This window comes from Lissotriton vulgaris, chromosome 2_1, assembly GCF_964263255.1.
Source record: "Lissotriton vulgaris chromosome 2_1, aLisVul1.2, whole genome shotgun sequence".
NCBI lineage: Eukaryota > Metazoa > Chordata > Amphibia > Caudata > Salamandridae > Lissotriton > Lissotriton vulgaris.
Window position 1 is genome coordinate 2,085,516,498 of NC_141687.1, and position 18,819 is coordinate 2,085,535,316.

The following is an 18,819-nucleotide window of genomic DNA, read 5'->3' on the forward strand; positions in this document are numbered from 1 at the left end:
CGACTAGTGGCTCGCGGTTGCAAAATGCTGCAAAGCGTTGCCCAACAGCTTTTCATGGCGCACAGACGGAGAGATGATACAGAGGTGCCATGAGGATATCCGGGTGACGTTGACCAGCAGCTCTTCATGTTGCAAAGACGGAGAGACGACACAGAGGTGCCATGAGGATATCTGCGTGACTCAATGGGAAGAGTGAACGTGCAATAGTAAACTCATGCCACCTTTTGAAAAATGCCCAGCAGTGGTTAAACTGTCATAAGTCCTGGGGTCGCACAAGATATGATGTACGCACACCACAAAAGACCGAAACATGGTGCTGGTAACTAGTCATATTTCACATTGATCATCAAAGATTTGAAGTAGATGTTAAAGAAAAAGATCTCACCACAGAGCACTTGATTCTGATGCCGGTTCAGAGGCCATGTTCCAACGAAACACTGTGCATTCCAAAACAATGGAAACACATGTTGAGAAGGCAACACAGAGCATGCTCAAATCCAACACTGACAAATTGAATTCCAAAAGGCTCAAAGACAGTGTACAGCATTCCCCTTTCCAGCGCACACATGCTGCTTATAAACGCCAAAGTTGTAAAGCATGTATGCCAGGACTATTTGCGATGACCCCCACCTGCTGCTGGCACCAAGACCAATCTACAAAAGTATAGTACACATACCATAAGTGGTGAACCACGCTGAAACATGCAAGTAAAACGTTGTGGTGTCTTGTAACATGGCACGAATGAAAGACAGTGTGCATAGATGTTCATTCCACAGCACACAGATAGAAGATAATGAAACAAGTTGAATCCATCAAACAATAATGCTTCTCCATTAAAAATCCAACAGTCCTAAGCGCATCATCACAGCAACATTCCACTGGCTGAGTAGATGGTGAAAATGGTATAACATTACCATGAACAGGATACCAGGACACTACATATCCCCCTTTTGTGAGATTTTGTGAGAGGTTACTTACTCCCTAGCTGCTCAGCCAGTGTGAATGTGAATCCTGAAATGTTTGTTGTGAGAGTTTTGAATGGAATGTATGGGTGCCTGTATGCTTGAGTGTATCAATTGGAGTATGGGCTGAGCAGCAGGAAGACTGCTCCTGGTGGGGTTTTACCTCTACAACTGATCTACTTGTAACTTTCACAGTAAAAGTATCTGAAATACATCACAGCTACCTGGAGAAACTTACTACACACTTCACAGTCATATTACCATAACCAGGAAACATTTACGATTGTTTTTACCAGACACTGGGGACGAATCATTGGTAGATGCTTGCATCAAGGATGGGCCTGCTAGGATTATTTTGTCAGGTGTGCTGACTACTGACCTAAGAACAGCATTATCATTGTGATAGCTGGTTTTTTTATACCAGCCCTTAAAGAAAGAGAAAATACTATATTTAACTTTTTTATTTGTTAAGGGAAGCTAAGTATCCTGCAAATGATACCGGCACTGTGAATTACAGGACATAATGTACAGTTAGATCATATTTCTGTGAATTACGAGCTTTCAAACCAATGGCAGACATTTAATAAGAATACACACACAAAAACATTTAGCACTTCTGGAGGTGATTTTAAGTTTTAAAGTCTAAGTCATTCCATTTTTCTATTACAAAATCTACGTTATTCATCCTGAGGCATATAAATCAAATCAGTGTCCATTTTCATAGTTAATTGCAATATTTGTAATTCTTAATTTCGGTTGCAGCATCGCTTAAGTAAAAGCACCATGGACTACAGCTGTTCATGGTTAGTTTTTTCCATGGATGGGGTGCAACTACATGAAGTGGCATAATTTCTGGATTTTTTAAGCAATAAGCATGTAACACAATTAGCTAAATTACGTGTAATTCATATTTCACCCAGATAATGCTATTATTTATGTAAAAAAAACACACAAAAAAACTCACTGGAAAAAAAAATGGATAAAATGATTTTATAGTTAGGTGCTGGAATCGGACACACGAGAATGTTAAAAAAATAAAATAAAAACACAGAAATTGGCAGTTATGGTTTAGTAAACCAACTATAATGTATGCCCCACCCAATTATGCACTGCTTATGACACACATATTATATAGTTCATGACATGATTAGGGTGCAAGTTATAGGTAGTTGATTAAACTATAAGCAGTGCATTTCAGTGTTTTTTTTTTTTACATTAGCATGTGTCTCGTTCCAACACTGAACTAAAGCATCACTTTAACCTTTGGTTTCTAAGGTGAATCTCTTCTTTTTTTTTAAAAAAAAATCAATTATGGTCTTAGAACTTACCTTAACTATAAGGTCACTTTAACCCATGTTTTTTTCCAATTATTTGTTTCCATCATATTCTAAATTAGACCAACATCCAACACCTAGAAAGCAGCCTCAGGCTTTGTACAGCGAAGGTTGGCCACAGGGCCTGGCCATCACCAGGCCCTGTGCCAACTTTTTTGAGCCATTAAGAAAATGGGGTACACCCAAAACTGGTCAGAGGACCTGGGTATTGAATGATATAGAAAAAAATGGTCCTAGATACAATTCATTAAACAACAATGAATGCACAACTCATATTAAATCTGAGTTAATCCATGGGACTTTATCCTGCAAAAAGGAAAAAAGCAACAGAAAAGCCAAATGCGTATGTAGTCTTAATAATGATACCCAAAATAATGATCGTGAACCCCAATGTTTACAAAGCAGCAAATAAGTCTGCCAATTTATTTCACAATCATATATACAAAATATTTAAAAAGCCCAAGAGTTGGGAGGAAAAACTGCCAGGTGCATTAAAGCCTGCCTGCTCTGTGCTACAGCTACCAAAGGATAAGCTTATGTTTAAATTATTGAGGCCTAACTGGATCTAGTGTAGAATATTACACGAATGGGAGTAACATCCACTTCAACTAAAAAGCCAAATTACAGAATTTATTTTGTGAATATTACACTTTGAGGTATTATGTACAGTTGAGTAGTACTCCTAACAAAGATCTGGAAAATAGCGACATCAAAATATTGGACATTAGCGTGACAAAAAAAAGGCGTTTCAATGTACGAAATGAAAGTCTTTAAGGATTTATTGCAGCCTTGTAATAAATTGGGTTACTGGTTTGGGGTGAAACCCTACTCCAGCAGGAACCACAAAACGTAGAGGCAATTTAGAAAGTACTTGGGCATCACTGCAAATTAGTAACACAGAAAACATGCCACAAAAAGGATCCCTCATCAGATTAGTAAAAAAAGTGTAATCTTTTTAAATACATCACACACAAATCCAATCAGTAGAACATGAGATATGCAGGTTTAAAGAGGTCAGTGAAAATAGTGCCAAAAAGCACAAAGCACCAAATGTGCATACATGGTTGCAGTAGACCGGGGCAAAGTGACAAGCTCAGGCCAACCGCAATGGAACATGGGCCAGCTACAGGTCCGCTGAACAAGAGCACCTTAAATGCTGGTCGCAGAGCATTGCAGGATCCAGTGCCGAGGATGAGCTGCGCAGCCCAGGCGATGCATCATTCCAAAGAGGTGTGGAGCTGCGATGCGAGGTTCTGCATCATCGTCGAGGATCCCGTCAATAAGGAGCTTGCGATGCAAAGTCATGTGTTGAGGATTTATTATGCAGCCAAGGCATTGTGTTGGTTCCAAGGTGCTGCAAGGCTGCAGAGCGAGACCCTTAATTATTGTCCAGGCTACCATTGATGCGAGATATGTGATGTGAGGGCCTGAGTCTGCGAAGCTTTGCACAGTGGCAGTTTCGACATGGGATGCAAAGTCAATGCGGAGTCCTTGCACAGGTAACATCCTCATAGAGGTGAACAGTCAGTTCTGATCAGGTTACACTGCACAGCAGAAGCCATTGTTGTTTCTGCTGGAATCACAGATGGGCTGGCAGAATACTTTCAGGCCCCCTTCCAAGGGTCTAGGACTGGGGTGTCACCACTTCCCAGGGTAGAACTCACACATGGCACAGTCTTGGTGCTCAGTTCAAGGTCATTGCAGTCTTGAGGCTCTAGTCAGGAGGTCAACCAACTTACTCTTGAAGGCACTCTTGGGTCTTGGGTTCAATAGATTCAGGTCCAGTTCTTCTCACCCAGGCAAGAGGTGAGCATAGCAATCCTTCAAAGCAGCAGCCCAACAGAGTGACAGTCTTTTCAGCAGCACAGCAGTCCTTCTTCCTAGCTGTCACTCCATTGGTCCAGAAGTGTACTGAAGAGTTGGTTTTTGAGATCCAACAATTATACATGGGCCTTCCTTTGAAGTGGTAGAAGCTTCTGGAGGTTTTCCTTTGAATTGCACAGGTGTCCAGCACTCCCTGCTCTGACTCCAGACTAACTACAGAGGGTATGCATCACTTTGTGTGGAGTTAGGACACATCCTATTCAAGTGTAAGTAGGGTTGTTCCCAGCTGTGCCCTCCCATTCTGCCAGTGAAGGCCCATCCAGGCACACCTAAGCTCTCTATTGTGTTTGGCTGTCTAGGAGGAATATACAAATCCCACCTGTCAACTATACTCAGTCATTTGACCCAGAAACAGGTTCAAGGCACTAAATGGCTAAGACAGGAACATGCCAAATTTCTAAAAGTGGAATTTTCAAGATTGTACTTTAAAATCCAACTTCACCATAAAATAGGATTTTTCATTACAATTCCAAAGACACCAAACATGAACTGTTTACCTGTTCCCATGTGGAAGTTACAGCTTCCTAAATGTAATACAGTAACTCCAGTGTTATCCTATGGGAGAGGTAGGCCTTACCGTAGTGAAAAATAAATGTAAGAATGTTTCACTACCAGGACTTGTAAAACTTAAAAGTACATGTAAAATGTTTTAAATACACTACACCATGCCCTCAGGGCTGTGCAGAGTCTACCCTAGGGGTGCCTTACATATATTAAAACAGAGGTTTTGTATATAGATGAGGAAACACAAGTAATTTGGTAATAAGCTCCTACCCACTGCAAGGGTCATATACTTGACCAGGTTTGGACGGCCAACCTCGATCTTTCGCCTCCACTGATCACCCCTTGCACCTGGTCAGACCACTACTTTGTCTCCTTTTCTGTTGACCTTCCTAGTTTTCATCGCCCTCCGCGCCCTGCTAGCATCACAGCCCGCAATTGGAAGAATGCCAATGTGACAACACTTCATTCTCTTTTGGCAGCCTCAGTTCCACCAGCTTCAGAATCTGTCTCTCACCAAGCCTCTATTCTCGAGCAATGGTTGAAGGCCGCTGCTGACACTAAAGGTCATTAAAGTCTCACGCCCCCATGACGCTCAGCGATGGTTTACTGACCAGCTGAAACTAGATAAACTAGCTCTTCGCCAGGCCGAACGTCGCTGGCGTCACAAGTATGATCCCGTACTTAAGACTGAATTTACGAGCTTACTCAGCAAATATAAATCTTCCATCCTAGAGGCAAAGACTTCTTACTTTTCATGTAAAATCCTGGAGTCGACATCAAAAGCCAAAGACATCTTTTTGATTGTCAATGAGCTTTCCCTTCCCGATCGCATTACTCTCCCACCCGTTCCCACCCAGGCCTTGTGTGATGAGCTCAATGCTTTCTTTCAAGACAAGATCTCCACAATTAAAAACAATATCTCTCTACCTCCCCCTTCCAAATCATTTCCCCTTCCCTCGGAAAACCCCCAGAAATTCCATACTTTCCCTCCCATTTCCATCACCGAATTCCACAGTCTCCTCCACAAAGTCAGCTCCGGGTCCCTAAGGACTGCTGTCCCCCACATATTTTCAAAGAAATCTTTACGCACTGCCCTGATCCTGCTCTAGCCCTTCTCAACTCCTCCTTAACATCTGGTGTTGTCCCAGAAGCTTTTAAGCAGGCTGTAGTGTTACCCATCCTGAAAAAGCCCAGCGCAGACCCTCTTGTGCTGAGCAATTATAGACCTATTTCCCTCCTCCCTTTTCTGGGAAAGATCTTAGAGACTCACGTTACTAAGTGTCTGAGCACCTTCATGGAGACTTCCTCTTTCCTCGACCCCCAGCAGGCGGGTTTTCGCCCCCTGCACTCCACAGAGATGGTGATTGCAGCTGTAATGGACACACTTAGAACTGGGGCTGATAACAACATCCCTCAAGCCCTTGTACTGTTAGACCTGTCGGCGGCTTTTGACACGGTCGATCATAGCCATCTTGATCGACCGTGTCAGCAACGCCGGCATTCGGGGCATTGCCCTTGACTGGGTTCGATCCTTCTTGCAAGGTCGCTCCCAGGCAGTCCACCTTTCTACCTTCTCTGCCCCTTTTCTTCCCCTCACTTGCGGAGTTCCCCAGGGTTCTGCTCTCTCCCCCCTTCTCTTCAATCTCTATATGCAACCACTCATGGCTTCCCTTCGTCACTCCCCTGCTACAATATACAACTATGCCGATGACTTGCAATTGATTTTCCCTCTGGACACCACACCTTCCTCTTGCCTCAACTTCCAAACCACTATGCTACTCATCTCGGACTGGATGGCTCACAGCCAGCTCAAGTTGAATCCGTCTAAAACGGAACTGGTCCTAGTGGGTGGTCCTACCAATCCTTGGGATGATAACTACTGGCCCCCTTCTCTGGGTCCCCCCCCTCGTCCGGTCAGCTCTGTGAAAAGCCTAGGAGTGATCATCTCTGAGGATCTATCTATGAAATCTCAGATCTCAGCAGTAACATCATCCTGCTTTTTCCAGCTGCGCAGGATTCGCAAGATCTGTAGATTTCTAACCAGAGAGGCACTCATACTAGTAATATTGGCTTTGGTCATCTCCAGGGTCGACTTTGCTAACATCTTGTATGTGGGGATTCCTGTCTACCAGCTTCAAAAACTTCAGTTGATCCAGAACCAGGCCGCTCGTCTGGTGTTCTACCAACCCAAACACCAGCACATTTCCCCCCTTCTGAGGAGCCTTCATTGGCTCCCAGTGGCTAAACGGTGCTCCTTTAAGCTCGGTTGCACCTTATTGAAATCCCTCCATAACCACGCCCCTGAGTTCATTTCCTCCAAGCTCAAGTGATACCTTCCAACCTGCAATTTACGATCTTCTGCCGACAATCTTCTATGCACCCCATCAATCCGCCGTAAAAAACACGGTGGTCTACGCTTCTCTTTTTTAGGCCCTACTTTCTGGAATTCTCTCCCTTCCTCCTTCCGCCATTGTCCCTCGTATGAGATGTTCCGAAAAACTCTGAAAACCCACCTTTTCAAGGCGGCCTTTGAGTAACACCTCTGCCCTGGCTAGCTAGGTTTGTTATGAGCGCCAAGAAACCGTCTCGGTGTACGTGCGCGGTATAAATTTTTTTTAACATAACATAACACAAATGGAGAGCAAGCATGTAAGTTTTCCCTGATGTAAGTCCCAAACAACTGTCCCAACACTCACAGTTCCAAAATAGAGCCATAATCAAGTCACAGCTGTGACATCCACCACAACAACATATCCAAGCAACATCACACACCTTCCCCCATACAATAATAAAATAACAAAGGCTACATAAAAAAAACTAAACATACAGTCACTGTATATCCTTCAAGGAGGATATATCGCAGACGTAATACAGCCTAAACAATCATTTGCATTGTCGGACAATACAACAACACTGCGTATAAATAACAAATAAAAAGTATAACAAGTGTAACCATTATGAGCATTGTAATACATTACTACAGCATTGTGTATACATAAAAAATAATAAGTATAACAAGTGTAACCATTACCCTGCCACAAAATACTTGCTTGCTTGAAGTGCAACAACTTTTCCTGAAAGTGTCATTTTTGCACCTTAGAAAGATTTTTCCAGAGTTACACTGAGAGAGGAACCTTGTACCCATTTACCCACACCACTAGTAGATGTATGTGCATCTAAGGGTGGAATTATATTCCCCACACTCAAGGACGATATAGATGGAGTTGGTGGAGTACTATTTTGCATAACCGGTGGACAACTGCTGGGTGGACAACCATTGTTGGATACTTCATAGACCTCCTATTCCCATAAGCATTGTTTGGAACTTTTTGAACCACCACAATTCCATTTCAAAATTCTGTTACATTTTGAGAGTTTGCTATCATGCCAAAATGGCATATTGCTTAACTTAGCCAAACAAGAATACACCTTAATCACTTTGAGTGGCTCAGAAAAGGGACTGCAAACAAAACAGGTGATGGACAGAATGTGGATCAATGTCACACATTTACCCCAGTCCAAAGATCTGGGCCCAAATCCATCGTTTTTTTGCACTCCACACCACCCTGGGTTAGACAATGGCGATATGCAATTCAGCTCTGACCCTGTGCCCCATGGGAACAGTCCAGTCCGAACTACAAAAGCCATGTCCTTCCCAGAACGGAATCAAGCATCCGAGGACCGGACCGGTTTCGAGGTAACACCTCTCATCAGCCCGGCTAGCTTGACTCCAGTGGTGTGGAGTGCCTGGGACCCACGTCTGAGCATCCCCAGCGCACTTATGGCGGTAATTGCAAACAAAACAGGTGATGGACAGAATGTGGATCAATGTCACACATTCACCCCAGTCCAAAGATCTGGGCCCAAATCCATCGTTTTTTTGCACTCCACACCACCCTGGGTTAGACAATGGCGATATGCAAATCAGCTCTGACCCTGTGCCCCATGGGAACAGTCCAGTCCGAACTACAAAAGCCATGTCCTTCCCAGAACGGAATCAAGCATCCGAGGACCGGACCGGTTTCGAGGTAACACCTCTCATCAGCCCGGCTAGCTTGACTCCAGTGGTGTGGAGTGCCTGGGACCCACGTCTGAGCATCCCCAGCGCACTTATGGCGGTAATTGCAAACAAAACAGGTGATGGACAGAATGTGGATCAATGTCACATATTCACCTCAGTCCAAAGATCTGGGCCCAAATCCATCGTTTTTTTGCACTACACACCACCCTGGGTTAGACAATGGCAAAATGCAAATCAGCTCTGACCCTGTGCCCCATGGGAACAGTCCAGTCCGAACTACAAAAGCCATGTCCTTCCCAGAACGGAATCAAGCATCCGAGGACCGGACCGGTTTCGAGGTAACACCTCTCATCAGCCCTTAGAACGGACATGGCTTTTGTAGTTCGGACTGGACTGTTCCCGTGGGGCACAGGGTCAGTGCTGATTTGCATATTGCCATTGTCTAACCCAGGGTGGTGTGGAGTGCAAAAAAACGATGGATTTGGGCCCAGATCTTTGGACTGGGGTGAATGTGTGACATTGATCCACATTCTGTCCATCACCTGTTTTGTTTGCAATTACCGCCATAAGTGCGCTGGGGATACTCAGACGTGGGTCCCAGGCACTCCACACCACTGGAGTCAAGCTAGCCGGGCTGATGAGAGGTGTTACCTCGAAACCGGTCCGGTCCTCGGATGCTTGATTCCGTTCTGGGAAGGACATGGCTTTTGTAGTTCGGACTGGACTGTTCCCATGGGGCACAGGGTCAGAGCTGATTTGCATATTGCCATTGTCTAACCCAGGGTGGTGTGTAGTGCAAAAGAACGATGGATTTGGGCCCAGATCTTTGGACTGGGGTGAATGTGTGACATTGATCCACATTCTGTCCATCACCTGTTTTGTTTGCAATTACCGCCATAAGTGCGCTGGGGATGCTCAGACGTGGGTCCCAGGCACTCCACACCACTGGAGTCAAGCTAGCCGGGCTGATGAGAGGTGTTACCTCGAAACCGGTCCGGTCCTCGGATGCTTGATTCCGTTCTGGGAAGGACATGGCTTTTGTAGTTCGGACTGGACTGTTCCCATGGGGCACAGGGTCAGAGCTGATTTGCATATCGCCATTGTCTAACCCAGGGTGGTGTGGAGTGCAAACAAACAATGGATTTGGGCCCAGATCTTTGGACTGGGGTGAATGTGTGACATTGATCCACATTCTGTCCATCACCTGTTTTCTTTGCAATTACCGTCAGAAAAGGGACTGTCACCCTTCTTTACTTCTTTGTCCAGCTTTACACCTAACCAATCACCTTTCTTTAGATACACTCCTTTGACACTCTTATTCTTATAGTATTACCTTTTTTATAGGTTTGACTTGCCTCCTCTAAGTTGGCTCTGGCAACATCAGGGGATGAAGTGCTCTGACATTCATGAGACATCTATATTGAGTTATCTTTTGTGAATGGTTCACATCCTTTTAAGATCTTAAAGAGGCTACAGCCAATTACTGTGGAAGTTATTCTGTACGCCCATACAAGCTTGTCAAGCTCTTGTTCTCAATGTATACCAGCATTGATGGCAGCCTGAATGCTACCCAATGATTCCTCTGTTTAATCTTTCCATGGCACCATTACCAGCAGGATGATACACATGTGTCTTCTTTACTTTAAAGACCATTCCTCACAAGGACATTTGTACATTTCTCAGCTGTAAAGTGTGGGCTATTATCACTCAAAAGTGACTTGGGAAGCTCTTCCCTAAAAAAAAATTTCTTAAGGAATGAAACTATGCATGCCACATCCACTCTTTCACATACCTCCAACTCAGGTCATTTGGAGGCAGCATCAAATAGTAAAATTATGTTCCTATTAATTTTCTTTCCATCCAAAATTGGACCTAAAATATCAATGGTTTATACCTCCCATGGATTCAATGGAATTTCACTAAGGCCTAGAGGTGGTTTGAAAACGGCACGGGTTTTATCTGCATTTGTGCAGTGTGCACAATTCCTTACAAAGTTGACCATTTCGGAATCAATTCCAAGCCAACAATAGGAAAAGGCTTCCCCCCGGTTTGGTCTTAACAATTTCTAAATGCCCTTCATGTACTCTACCATGAAGTTTTGGATGGAGCATTGGTGATGGAACTACTCTATTCCCTCTGTAAAGGAATCCTGAGTCGAGATAGACACTCCTCATTGAGATTCCAAAATTTCTTACATTCTTCAACACATACCTGGCCAACCCTGTAAAACATATTCTATCACATTTTCCAAAACCATGCCCTGTTCATAACCAGTTGCCCTTTCCCAAATGGTATTGGTACCACAGTCGACACTGTAACCATTCCATTCACTGGTTTTCTCTGCTTTCCTTTATATAGGTGTCCTGGTCAAATAGTCCGCTATCTTGTTTTTCCTACCTGCTAAATGCTCCACTTCATACACCTACTGAAGAAGTCAAACAGACATCCTGGCTATGTGAGGAGTGTTTTAGCTGAACCATCCTTGGTCAAAAATTTAGCGAACTGTTCATGGTCCATGTGCAATGTGTATTTAGTGCCACATCTGAATTGACTAAACATTATCAGTTTGCCGTTCAAAACCTAGCATCTTCTCTCAATTACAGAGTATCCTTTATTCAGGTGATGTTCAGGAATGAGAAGCGAAGGAAAAATGACTCTTAATACCCTTACTGGAAATTTTGGCAATTGCCTATCCCTTTCCCACTAGCATCACTGTTCATGACTGCACAAGCTTTGGGGTCAAAACCTTGTGGCAGAATGGCTATACAATCGCATCTTTAATTCTTGTGAATTCCATTTGCAAATCTTCATTCCACACAAAGTACTGCTGAGCCTTCAAAAATTGCCTATGATTGTACGCATTTACTACAAAATTCTTTCCAAATTTAGAGTATAACTCTGAAAGTCCTAATAAATACCTTACTTTCTCTTCACATGTGGAGGCAGAGCATCCCTGATGGATTCAATGATCTCCCTCTTTGGAAAATTCTCCTTGCTTGCCGCATGTCCTAAATATGTCTGATTGCAGAATTTACATTTTTCTAATGCAGCAGCCAATCCATATGCCTTCAGTTCCTCTAGGACCTTTTACAAACTACAGTAATGCTCGTTCTTGCTCTTTCCCATTTTAAAAATGTCATCTTGGAAATAAGCTCCCTTGGGAATGTTCTTCAATAAGTGGTGCATCAGCCTCTGAAAGACTGCAGTGGTCAATAGGAAATCAAAGGGCATGCGGACAAATTTATAACACTCCATATGCTTAATGAAGGCAGTCGCCTCCCTACATTCTGGATGCAACTTCACCTGGTGGTAGGCTGAGATCAGGTCAATTGTAGAAAACCACATGACTTCCTTGGTGAATACAAGCAATTTACTGATCTTCAGCATGGAAAATGCGTCCAATATGTTTTTATTCAGATCTCCACGTTCTATGCACAACTTTATTTTCCCATTTGCTTTCCTGGTGACCACCGGGGGTTTAAGTTACTCTGTGCTGTCTATAAGTTCCATGATTCTCTTCTTTGGCAAAGTTTTTAATTCACAGGGAATTTCATCCATGACACTCAATGATATGTTTCTAACCTTGTGGCAAACCGGTACAGGGCCATCCTTTAGCAGTATTTTATGTACAAAGTTCTTCACTTTGCCATCCTTGCCTGAAAATACCTCAGGAAATCCTTCTTCAACTTTCCTCCAAGTGTTTGTTCAGACTCTTCCAATAAAAGTACTTGGTCTACACTATTCAGGTTCAACAAGATGTTTAAGGCTCTTTGATCCACCCATCTCAAAATGGAAGGTCATACATCAGCAACATGCAACTTGCGGATTGTGTTCCTGCCTTTAAACTTGAAGGGTAAAAAACAGCATGGTAATTCTGTCTCCAGTGAACGTTAATGGATGTATGTCTGTATGCCTCGAGTGGTCACTTAATGCCTCAGCAAATCTTTCATTTCATACTTTCTAGTTAATATTCTTGTAGGGTGAGCCTGAAGCAGCTACAATTGCAATCCTGACTCCCCAATGATCATATTACACACAGGTGTGCTTTTGGGTACCATGTCTAATTTTAACGCAGGACACTTAACCAACAGCACACCTTCGGCTCATTCCCATTGTCCTCATCTGAGTGTTAGGAGTACGATTTCTCTAATATTAACCTTATGCTCTGTGACCTCTTGTTCTTCCTGAATACGTTAGCAATTTGTCCCACAAAACAAACATTTGACTTTCAGGTCAAGACAATTCCTTTCCCTAGCAATGTGATCCGTACTAACCCCCCTGAAACTGCTAAAATTATCATCCCGTGTAGTCCCTTTTGTCTTCTGTTTACCCCTTTCACTTTCCTTGCCTTTATTTATGCACACATTAGATATTTTGTAAACCAATGTATGGAGAGTGTGTCAGCTTCTAAAATATCTAATGTGAGCATAAATAAAGGGAAGGAAAGTGAGTTCTCTGTAGAGTCAGATGCCATGGTAGTCGTAGTGGAAGCCTTGCCACACCTCCTAGGTAGCTCACTCTTTTTGACAATAGCAATGATATCATTTAGAGATGAATCCCCATTTACTGAAAGCCTTTCTTGTAATGTGAATTATTAATCTGCATGATACCCTAGTCACGGATGAATTCATCATGTAAAGTGCCAAACCTCCAAGAAATTTCTATTTTTTCTTAGTTCAGACACGTAGTCCTTAGTGGGATCGGATTTGTCCTGTTCTCTCTGAAATAAATTAAAACCATCTATTGCTGCACATACAGTTGGCTGGTTATAGTTGTCTGGGTCCTCAAGCACATTTAAAAACTACATACTAGCCCTCACCTGTCCTGTTTTTCTTCTCTGTTTGGTTAAACACTAACTTTGGGCATAGTGGGCATAGCAGGGCTACTCGGAGGTCCACGGAACTCTGCTCCGCTACGCAACCCGCCTCCACCCCCCCTTATTACCAAGTAATTCAACATTAATTAAAAGTCAAATTAAAATTGCTTACCTTTGTACTGTGGCGTCCCCAGGCTGCCCTCCTCTTCCTCGCCATCTCGGTATTCCTTACTCATTTCTTGCTGCAGACATTTCCAAAGGTCAGAAGGACCCGCACAGGAGGTAAATCTTTTTCCTGTATAGCCCCTCTATTCTGGAATAGATTACCTTTGCATCTGGACGGATCATCTCCAATTAAGAAAATTACTGAAGACAGTGCTCTTTTAATGCAGTAGTCTCTTGCCTAGTTTGTGTTTCTGGCGAGGGGTGATTTCCTAACCATTTAAATTATATTAACATAACACTGTACACGAGTGTGCGTGTCACCACAAAATCCACACATGGCGCAATCGGTGTGCATGTCATCTCTAGTTCCAACTTAACACAGCCAAGACATGTGAGATGCTACAATAGGTGTGCATATCACCGGTGTTTACCAAGGTACAATTAAAGGTGTATGTATCAATGTATCAGTGTTAATTAACTTTGTTAAGTTTTAAGTGTGCAGATCACCAGAATTTACCAGTGTTCAGTATCTCCTATCGATACGTGTGATGTGCATATCACCATTAATTAGCTGTGTTGTACAATGAGGCACATTTGCTAATGCTGCAAAGGGGTGTGCATGTGACCACAGACTGCACCACTAACCTTTAATAAATGGCGGTGGACACGTAGACTGTACCGCTAACCTTTAACCAACAGTACTTGCTATTCTGAGGGGAGTGAAAGACACACCACACTTGTCGGGAACAGCTTTTAAAATGTCCGCCTCACCTAACGTGCTTGGGTAAACTTTTCCAGGACTTCACATAAAAATGGCCCGACAGTGAAGTACCATGTAACATGTCACTCATCCCCTCGTGACCGGCAGTAATGTAGGGAGTGCTTGCGCCGAACTCCAGTAACACAAAGAAGTCACCCCTAGGTAGCAAGACCCAAAATTGTCAGTTGCCCTGCTTACACTCCCCCCTTCACCTCACCAGCATGGAATCACACAATGAAGGTGCAGACAGCCCACAGTATCAGCAGTCACACCGGTCCACAAACACTGCACACCTGTAGTTTGAATAACAACCCCTACACTTCAAATTTTCATCAGACGCAATGATTCTTCCGGCCAGGACGCAGGTAGGTTCTCTGGTCCACAGTTTGTTGTCAAATGTTAGCAAGCATACACGTCTTCCCTGATGCAAGTTCCAAACAACTGTCACCACCCTCATAGTTCTAGGTTAGGACCATAACCATGTCACAACTGCGACATCTACCTCAAGAACATAACCTAGCAACCCCACAGCTTGGGCCTGGCAAAAGGTTTCTGTTACCAGGTTGGAATAACAGTTTCATAACTGCACACACAGGCTGCAATGGCAGCCCTGAGATATGTTTAGACTGCTACTTAAGTGGGAGGCACAGTCAGTGCTGCAGGCCCACTAGTAGCAGTTAATTAAGAGGCCCTGGACACATGTAGTACGACTTTATTAGGGACCGAAAACTAAAAATGCTAATTGGGGAAAATCCAGTGTTACAATGTTTTATTGAGAGAGCACAAGCACGTTAGCACTGGTTAGCAGCAGTAAAGTGTGCAGAGTCCTAAAGCCAGCAAAACCAAGATGAGCAAAAATAAGAGGTGTGAAGGCAAAAGGTTTGAGAGAAGACCACCCTAAGGCTGACTGGTCTAAAAACTCTATTGGAAAGTTAGCCCAATGGTCATCCGTTAGTCCAGAAAGCAACCTTTTTGTAAATTGGTGTAAAACATTCAGTGGTTTTTGAAATATTAAAGGAATTCCAAATTTGTATATATACGGATACAGAAGATTCATGATCCCTTCCGATCTTGTGCTGAGATTTGATTAGCTGCCAACATTTCAAACCAGCAAGTGTTAGCAGTTATCTTGGGATTTGGCTTGAACTGAGTCCCAGAAAAACATTTTAAAAATAGGAAAGGGGGCAGGTTAGTAATACCCTATGCCTCAATGGGGGAGGAGGGGTCACAGAGAAAACTTGCAGGACTAAAATAGCCTTTTGTTAATTTTCAGCTGGATCTGCATATCCAGCAGTAAATGTAAAAAAAAAAAACAAAGCACGGGCGCCCATGCTTTTTTAATTATTGGCTCCCATGTAAGCAAAATTCTAGAGGCATTTTTTTCAACAAAGAAGGGGTGCATGGGCCCCGCTCCAGGGGTATAATATTGTCACAGGGACCACCACTTCCCCAGGGCTTCTTTACAAATCCATTTGGAGGTGGACCGTATGGCCTCTCCTGCTTATTTATTTATAAATGGGGTCTCTTGGACCGGCTCTGCCCGGGGGACCGCCACTTCCCAGGGGGCTTTTTCTGAAAACAATATGGGGGCCACGTGTACCCCCCCACAGATCCAGGGTCTGCCACCTTCCTGGAGCTTTTATAAAATTGAATACCCAGGGCAAAATTTACAAACGAAGTTGGGCCCCTCCCTCGGGCCAATAATGGCTCTAGGGACCCCGACACAGGATTGGCTCACTGCTATGTCCCACGGTACCAACCTCTGGAACAAGGGTGCTTGCTATTTCTTGATAGGAGCTTTACTGCACCCGCCACGCCATAGCACACTGTACTCCGCTTACAACAAGCAAGAGAATAAAAATGCTCTCACTTGCTGGAAGGGGAGCAAAATCGCTTTGACAGAGTTGCATGTTGTATGGATGTTTGAATGTGTATGCTAGTAGTTGTGTGGGTGTGTGAGTGCTTGTATGGGTGTGTGAGTGGCTGAGTGAAGAGGCTATGTGGGTTAGTGACTATTTGTATGTGTAGCTCTAGGGGTGAGTGAATGGTTGTGTGAGTGGTTGTACGAGTGAGTGGATGTGTGAGTACTACTACGGGTCTATGTAAGTGGTTGTGAGGTTGTGGGCATATGAGAGGTTGTATGAGGATGTGAGTGGATGTGTGAGTAGGTCTGTGGATGATGTCATGAGTGATGTCATTTGAGTTGTCATCAGTGATGTCTTCATTGATGTTACTAACCATGTCATTAGTGACGTAACATGTGAAGTCATAAGTAGTGCATTGCAGGGGTATAAGATATAGTTAGCTCAGAGAACAAGAGCTGCTGAATTTCACTGGTTTTGTATGAGTGAAACTGTATCCGGACTATAACGTCCCTGTAACCTTTAATATGTCTCAGTGAATAACTGAATATATATTATATATTTATAATACTCCTCCGAATACTCTGACACTCCTATTCTGGTGAAACAGACTTACAGAGAAAGCTTCCCTAATGGGTATTGGCTGTATCCTTGATCACCCATGAGGAAAAATATTATTTTAAAACTTTGTATGTGGTGTAGGAGCGTGCAAAAAGTTTTAACTACACCCTTTGCGATGGTAAATATAGCATCCTAACTTTGACTAAGCAAAGTTTCCTTTTTCATTGCTGTGTCTGGAGCCGCAGTGGCCTAATACATCCGCATTAGAAATTTGTGTTTACTCTCACTCATGCTTACACGTTTGAATGCCCGAAGTCCAACCCGCCTTGAATTCTTTTGTGGTTGATAAAATGAGTACGGTTCAGTTGGGTAACAATAAATACCTGTTATTTAGGGACAAGCTGTCCCAAGTAGACTGCGTGCGCTTCACTAGGGCACGTGGTATGTTGATTGCTTATGGCTCAATATCTAACCTAATAATACAAAATGTCAGACTGTAGGAAATTGGAAAACCTGCTTCCCCTACTCTTACCCCCACATGCATCATTGTTTCCTTTTGCACTTCCTAATTTGCGATTTTTAGGGAATCGCAAATTAGGAAATGCAAAATGGGATGCATGTACATTTGTGCAAAATATTTGAGAATCGGTAAAAATCGCAATTTTTACCGATTCTCAAATATTATGCGAATTCCAAAGTGCGAATTCGCACTTCCCATTGTTTCCTATGGGCCAAAAGGCCCATAGGGATCAATGGGAAGGCTTTAACAAATTGCGATTTTCATTTTGAAAATCGCAATTTGTTAATGCATTTCATGGGTGCAGGGGGGGGTCCAAAGAACCCCCCCCCTGCACCTCTGAAATGTATTTTTCGCATCATGTTACACAAGTCAAGTCATAACATTTATATAGCGCACTACATACCCGGAGGGTTTCAAGGCGCTTAGGAAGGGGAGAAGTATTATTTGTCAAATATCCACGTTTTAAGCTGCTTTCTGAACGCTAGGTGATTTTGGGTGAGGCGAAGGTAAGCGGGGAGTGAGTTCCATGTCTTGGCAGCCAGGTAAGAGAAGGATCTGCCTCCCATGGTGGTCTTGTTGATGCGAGGTACAGTGGCGAAGGCTTGGCTGGAAGAGCGAAGTTGGCGATAGGGGGTGTAAAAGGACAGTCGAGAGTTGAGGCACTCTGGTCCGATGTCGTAGAGTGATTTGTGTGCGTGGGTAAGCAGTCGGAAAGCAATCCTCTTATTGACGGGTAGCCAGTGGAGGTCTTTAAGGTGACCAGAGATGTGTTCGTTGCGTGGGATGTCTAATATGAGCCTGGCTGAGGCGTTTTGGATTCGTTGTAGTTTCTTCTGGAGTTTTGCGGTAGTACCTGCGTAGAGGGTGTTTCCATAGTCCAGTCGGCTCGTGACCAGAGCGTGGGTGACTGTTTTCCTTGTTTCGGAGGGGATCCAGCGAAATGTTTTTCTGAGCATGCGAAGAATGTTAAAGCATGAAGAGGATACGGCGCTGACTTGTCTGTTCATTGAGAGTGAAGAGTCCAGGATGACGCCTAGGTTCCGTGCGTGGTCTGTCGGGGTGGGTGCTTTTCCGAGGGCTTCCGGCCACCAAGAGTCGTCCCATGCAGAGGGGGATTTACCTAGGATGAGGACTTCTGTTTTGTCTGAGTTCAGTTTCAGACGGCTTTGTTTCATCCATTCGGCGACTTCTTTCATTCCCTCGTGTAGGTTCGTTTTGGCGGTGCTGGGGTCCTTGGTGAGAGATAGGATCAGTTGAGTGTCATCCGCGTAAGAGATGATGTTGAGGTTGTGTTGGCGGGCGATGGCCGCGAGGGGGCTCATGTATACGTTGAAGAGGGTGGGGCTGAGTGAGGATCCTTGTGGTACGCCGCAGATGATTTCTGAGGCCTCGGACTTGAATGGTGGGAGGCGGACTCTCTGCGTTCTTCC

General features: G+C 43.9%; 1 protein-coding gene across 1 annotated transcript in view; it reads right to left on the bottom strand.

Moving 5' to 3' along the window:
• The window catches only part of WDR72 (WD repeat domain 72), a 976,411-nt gene that overhangs the window by 322,946 nt on the left and 634,646 nt on the right, over positions 1-18,819 (bottom strand). The window lies entirely within an intron of this gene.